This window comes from Pristiophorus japonicus, unplaced genomic scaffold (genome assembly GCF_044704955.1).
Source record: "Pristiophorus japonicus isolate sPriJap1 unplaced genomic scaffold, sPriJap1.hap1 HAP1_SCAFFOLD_30, whole genome shotgun sequence".
Taxonomy (NCBI): domain Eukaryota; kingdom Metazoa; phylum Chordata; class Chondrichthyes; family Pristiophoridae; genus Pristiophorus; species Pristiophorus japonicus.
Window position 1 is genome coordinate 11,550,011 of NW_027252779.1, and position 6,159 is coordinate 11,556,169.

The 6,159-nt window shown below is 47.0% G+C and overlaps 2 non-coding genes across 2 annotated transcripts; both read left to right on the forward strand.

Moving 5' to 3' along the window:
- The first annotated feature begins 5,413 nt into the window (after positions 1-5,413).
- On the forward strand, positions 5,414-5,486 carry trnak-uuu (transfer RNA lysine (anticodon UUU)). The gene has a single exon. It is a non-coding gene; the product is annotated as a tRNA-Lys (tRNA).
- A 197-nt stretch (positions 5,487-5,683) lies between these two features.
- On the forward strand, positions 5,684-5,756 carry trnak-uuu (transfer RNA lysine (anticodon UUU)). The gene has a single exon. It is a non-coding gene; the product is annotated as a tRNA-Lys (tRNA).
- Positions 5,757-6,159: the final 403 nt, after the last annotated feature.

Below are 6,159 nucleotides of genomic sequence, written 5' to 3' on the forward strand. Positions count from 1 at the left end.
GCTGAATGCGCGCCGAGGCGTTGGCGTTTATTGCCTTGCACTCGGTTAGCATTGACGTGAGGGGTTTCAGGTCAGTTTCTCACACGAACTTGGCCCCGGAAAGTAATTGGTGCATCTTTTTGACACCGTACACGCACATGAGCGCCTCCTTCTCAACCATACAGTACCCGCGCTCTGCCCGCGAAACTGACCTGCAGGCATAAGCTATGCGTTGAAATTTGCCCGCCTCATTGACATGTTGTAAAACGCACACGACCCCATATGCTGACGCATCACATGTGAGAACTAGCTTTTTACCTGGATCAAAGAAAACCAAAACACTGTTGGAACATAGAAGGTTGCATGCCTTATTGAAGGCACGTTCCTGGGTGTCCCCCCAAAACGAATCGCACTCCTTCCTGAGCAGCACGTGGAGAGGCTCCAGCAGCATGCTTAAGTTCTGCACAATGTTCCCAAAGTAATTGAGTAGCCCGAGAAAGCCGCGAAGTTCTGAGACATTCCGGGGCCTGGGTGCCAGGCGAATTGCTTCTGTTTTGGATTCTGTTGGGCAGATTTCATCAGCGGCAATCCTTCTGCCCAAAAATTCAACATCGGGCGCGAGAAACAGACACTTGGATTTCTTAACTCTTAAGCCTACCCGATCCAATCGACTTAGTGCTTCCTCCAAATTGCAGAGATGGGTGTCGGTGTCCCTGTCCGTGATAAGTATGTCGTCTTGAAATACAATCGTCTCCGGGATGGACTTGAGCAGACTATCCATGTTGCGCTGGAATATAGCAGCTGCCGACCTGATGCCGAATGGGTATCGATTGTACATGAAAAGGCCACGAAGTGTGTTAATGGTGGTGAGTAGCTTAGTCTCTTTGGTCAGTTCTTGCGTCATATACGCAGATGTGAGATCTAGTTTCGAGAAAAGTTTTCTTCCAGCCAATGTGCCAAATAGATCTTCCGCTTGGGCAGCAGGTACTGGTCCTGTAGGGGGACTCTGCTTATGGTCGACTTATAATCCCCACAGATTCGTACGGATCCATCAGGCTTCATGACGGGACGATAGGACTTGCCCAGTCGCTAAATTCCACGGGTGAGATCATGCTTTCCCGCAGAAGCCGGTCCAGTTCGTGTTCAATCTTTTCCCTCATCACATAAGGCACAGCTCTAGCCTTGTGATGGACTGGTCTGGCATCCTGTGTGACGTAGATTTTAACTTTCGCCCCTTTGAAGGCTGAAAGAGATGTTCAAAACGACTTGGAACTGTTGAGCAGGATGTCCGTTTCTCTGACGACATGGTGTGAACATCATCCCATTTCCAATTTAGTTTTGAGAGACAGCTTCTTCCCAACAATGCTGGGAGATCTCCGAGAACAATCCACATGGAAATCGGTTCACTGTCCCTTTGTGTGTCACAGAGAGCATGGCGCTGCCAAGGATTGGGACGATTTCTTTGGTATAGGTCCTTAGTTTGGTGTCGATCCTTGTGAGTTTTGGTCTGTTGCATTTGTGCGGCCATAGCTGTTCAAATTGTTGAACGCTCATGAGAGATTGACTAGCTCCCGTGTCCAGTTCCATGTTGACGGGTATCCCGTTGAGTAGCACCCTCACCATTATTGGAGTCGTCTTGTTGTAAAAACAGTGGACCTTGATCGTGTTGACCCGCTGAACTCGGTATCCCGGGCACAGTCCTCACCGTCTTCTGGTCCGCTTTCCGACCCTTCTGATTCGTATACCAGCCGAGCTGCTGTTTTTCTGCACATGCGAGCCAGATGCCCTGTATAGTTGCAGTTTCTGCAAACAGCATGCTGAAATCGACACCCCCTTGTTGAGTGCCTTCCCCCACATCTCTAGCACAGACCGCTTCCATTGTTTCCGAAGGATGAGCTGCGTCTGGCTGATCTCTCTTGAGCTTCTCTCAGTCTGTAGTTCATTGCTCGCATTGTGGGTTGATGAGGTGTGAATGGCCGTTCATGTGGCCCTTGATGGCTTCTGCCTCAACTGCCTGCTGTTGAAGGCCTGCTCTCCTGCCTTTGTCTGTGTGTGGGGGTAGCAGCTTGTTTCAAGCTGTGAACCCCTTGTTCCGATGTTTCGTTAGTTGTCGTACCCACAGTATAGATCAACCTCGTTTCTTCTTCTCCTGCCAATAATGTCTGTGCGATCAGTGCTGCTGCCTCTAGGATCAAGTTCTTGGTCTCTATAAGCTTTAGGAATACGCCTGCGTGGCCTATTTCTTCAATAAAAAAGTCTCTCAGTACTTCTCTCCTTGGTTCATTGGAGAACTCACGTAAACTCGCCAACGTCCGAAGTTCCGCCACAAAGTCGGGTATGCTCTGTCCAACACAGCGTCTGTAGTTGTAGAACCTGTGTCTGGCCATATGTAGGCTGCTCGCTGGCTTCAGGTGGTCTCTCACCAGTGTGCTCAACTCCTCAAACGACTTGCTTGCCCCTTTTTCGGGTGCCAGCAGGTCCTTTATTAAGGCGTAAGTTTTCGAGCCACAGCTGGTCAAGAGATGGGCTCTTCTCTTGTCTGCCTTATCGTCGCCCAAAAAGTCTTTGGTTACAAAGCTTTGCTGGAGCCTTTCTATAAAGTCCTCCCAATTGTCTCCAGCATTATATTTCTCATCTGAGCCGTTGGTAGCCATTCTGTGGATTCTGTGATCTCGTAACTCGTCGCCACTGCAAAGTCCTGACCCTGCAGTACAGACTTACACTAGGCACATGCTGAAGTCAAGGTCACCCTGGACATGCACCTTTATTTAACAGCTCTTGAGTGCCACACTTGCCTGAGACCTGCCTTTATATACCTGTGTGGAACTGGTATGCAGTGTCTCCTGCAAGTGAAACCCTGGTGATAAAGTATGCTTGTGGTTACAGGTCATATCTAGTTGCAGTCATGTATAGCATGGTAAGGTACAGTTATATACAGTCGTGTGAGATAAATGACACTGCTCATCTGGGGCTCGCTTACCATGTCGGAGTTCTGAGTAGAGCGCTTGCTTCGGGAGTCTCGTTTCGGGCATGTGGACAATGTGGCCCGCCCAGCGGAGCTGGTCGAGTGTGGTCAGTGCTTCAATGTTGGGGATGTTGGCCTGAGCGAGAACACTGATTTTGGTGCGTATGTCCTCCCATGGGATTTGCAGGATCTTGCGGAGACAGCCCTGGTGGTATTTCTCCAGTGATTTTTGATGTCTGCTGTATATAGTCCATGTCTCGGAGCCATACTGCGGGGCAGATATCACCACCGCCCTGCAGACCATAAGCCTGGTGCCAGATTTGAGGTCCTGGTCTTCAAACACTCTCCTCCTCAGGTGATCGATTGCTGTGCTGGCACACTGGAGGCGGTGTTGGACCCCGTCATCGATGTCTGCCCTTGCTGATAGTAGGTTCCCGAGGCGTGGAAAATGTCCCACGCTGTCGAAGGCCACACGTACAGCCTTCCTAAATATATCACCCTCATTCTATTCTCTGAAAACAAGTTCCGGAATTCTCGGCTAGCTGTGTAGGTTTAGAGCTGTGGTTTTATCCGAAGATAGATTATATCACAGTGTTTCCGTTGTGTCGTAGTTATCACATTCGCCTCACACACGAAAGGTCCCCGGTCCGAAACCTGGTGGAAAGATCTTGAAAACTTGAAAATGGGACGAATGGCTGACTCCTGTTCCTCACTCTTACGTTCTTATGATCTCTTGACCTTTCACAGGAGAACAAACTCTCCTCTGAACATGCATGAGAAAGCTCCAGAAAATATTTCCCCCCGAGGTGCTTTCGCGTGTGAGGCGAACGTGTTAACCGTTACACTGCGGAAACATCTCTACATTCAGCACCAGATTACCACATTTAAACCAAATGAGATCGGGATAAAAGTTCCTCACATGTTCAGGGCAAAATATATGATTGCCGGACGACAAATGAATGAACAAACTTCAGCACCAGGTCAGACGGAAATGTTAAGGGAGCAGGTGGACAGCTGAATCGTACTTTCAAGGAGTTGATGGTGACAAAACAAATGGGTTCCGCTTAATGATTAAGTATAAGAAATGGTACATAAACCGACATTTCTAGATGAAAGAGTGACCTGAACACAGCACCTCAGACCGCTCGGCCATCCTGACGACTCAGTGCTGCATGTGGCCACATGCAGTTTGATTTTGAATTTTTGTGTCTTGTCACATGAAATAAATGATGGCAGCAGGCGCATCTCTGCCTTACACCGGGGAAACAGTGAGACAGACCTTGGTGAAATGGGTTTGGTTATTGCCAAACAGCAAAGGAAATAATAATTCTGGAAGAAAAATATCCAAGAGAACAGTGACCTCGAAGTTATTTGAACACACAACCCTCTGATCTGGAGTCAGACACACTACCGTTGCACCATGAGACCTACACAGTGCGCTGGAGATGTTCGTCTATATGAAGGTTCTGCAATACAAGGGGCTTTAAAATCCCCGCCCATTCCCACCAGGTGTCACAAGCAGCGCTCACCTGACAGGCACCGTATGATTTCTTCTTCAACTTTTCTCTTGCTTTCACGGGAAACCATAATTAATTAACCCCTCACCTTCTGTTGCACAATCAAACAAATGCTAAATCAGGAACAGTCCATACTTCAATCATTTGTCCTGTGCTTTGCATCTTAACTGTTAAACCATATCCCATTTTACTCACTGTATTTTAGCTTTCTGGTTCAAAGTCTTCAGGGATCTGGGGCAACGTTTATCAAATTTAAGAGCACCGGTTATTCCTATCGTGCACACAAAATACAATCAATAGTGAAGATAAAATCCCACTGTGCGTATTTGCAGACTCAACGCAATAGGATTTCAAATAAAGTGAAAGAATTTTACACTGAAAAGATTTGGAAGTGTTACTTGTATTTGTGTCTTTAATTAAACTTTGTGACGTCTGACTCCCGTTCATGCCACTGCTGAATAAGAAAGGAGGGTTTGACGTTGAACAGACTGCACTGCCCCTGATATTTGTCAGCTCATCCTTTATATTCAGTGGGTTCTCGCCCTTTGACGGGCTGCAGTGTAGCGGGTATCACGTTGGCCTCACACGCAAAAGGTCCCCGGTGGAACCGTTTTCTCTCAGTCAAAGTTATCCATTTATTGAAGTGAAACAAAGTGTAATTAAGGAATAAGGGAGCCCTTTTGCCAGGAGAATAAATAGCAAATAAAAACAGCAAATGCTGGAAATCTCAGCAGGTCAGGCAGCATTTGCCGGGAGACTAAACTCGCCTACGGTTGTTCATCCACAGAAAGTTTAAACATAATGTTTCTGCCCGGGATTAAACGAGGGAGCTTTTGCGTGTAAAGCAAACGTGATAAACATTGCACAAGTTTCAACAGCAAGTTTCAACATCTGGGGCGGAGCGAACAGGCGCCTGGCTGCAATGAGCGATAAAAACCGACGTTCGGCAAAAGTCAGGCTAGCTCAGTCGGTAGAGTTTGAGACTTTTAATCTCAGGGTCGTGGGTCCGAGCCCCACGTTGGATGATTGCATTTATTTTAATTTAATGCATCTTTCATGGAAAAACATCATTAATTAACCCACAATCTTCTTTTGCACAATTAAAGAAATGCTAACTGAAGGAACTCCATAATTCAAGTATGTGAGATACTCAATCATGATTTCAATCATCATTAATCCACCCACAACATTTGACATACGTCAAGGATCCCACATTGGCCAAGCCCGGCTAGCTCAGTTGGTAGAGCGTGTGACATTTAATCTCAAGGTTGTGGGTTCAAGCCCCACGTTGGGCGAATACGCTGTGTTAAACTTTTATGTTGCTTTCACGGGAAAAAATCATTAATTAACTGATCAATTGGAGAGGCTGGGTCCGTTTCCTTTGGATCAGAGTATTTTTCCTCCAGGATCGATAGTTTCCTTGATGAATCAGAATAACCAGACCCTATATCTCCCCCTGGATATTCGGGGGTCTATCGTACATTCCCAATCGTGTGATCGCCCCTTTTCTATTCTCCAATTCAAGCCATATGGCCTCGTTCAAAAATCTGTCTATCTCCACCTTAAATATATTCAATGACCCAGCCTCCACAGCTCTCTGGGGCAGAGAGCTCCAACGAATCACCACCCTCTGAGAGAAGAAATTCCTCCTCATCTCCGTTTTAAATGGGCGACCCTTAAACGTTCAGGGAATATGGG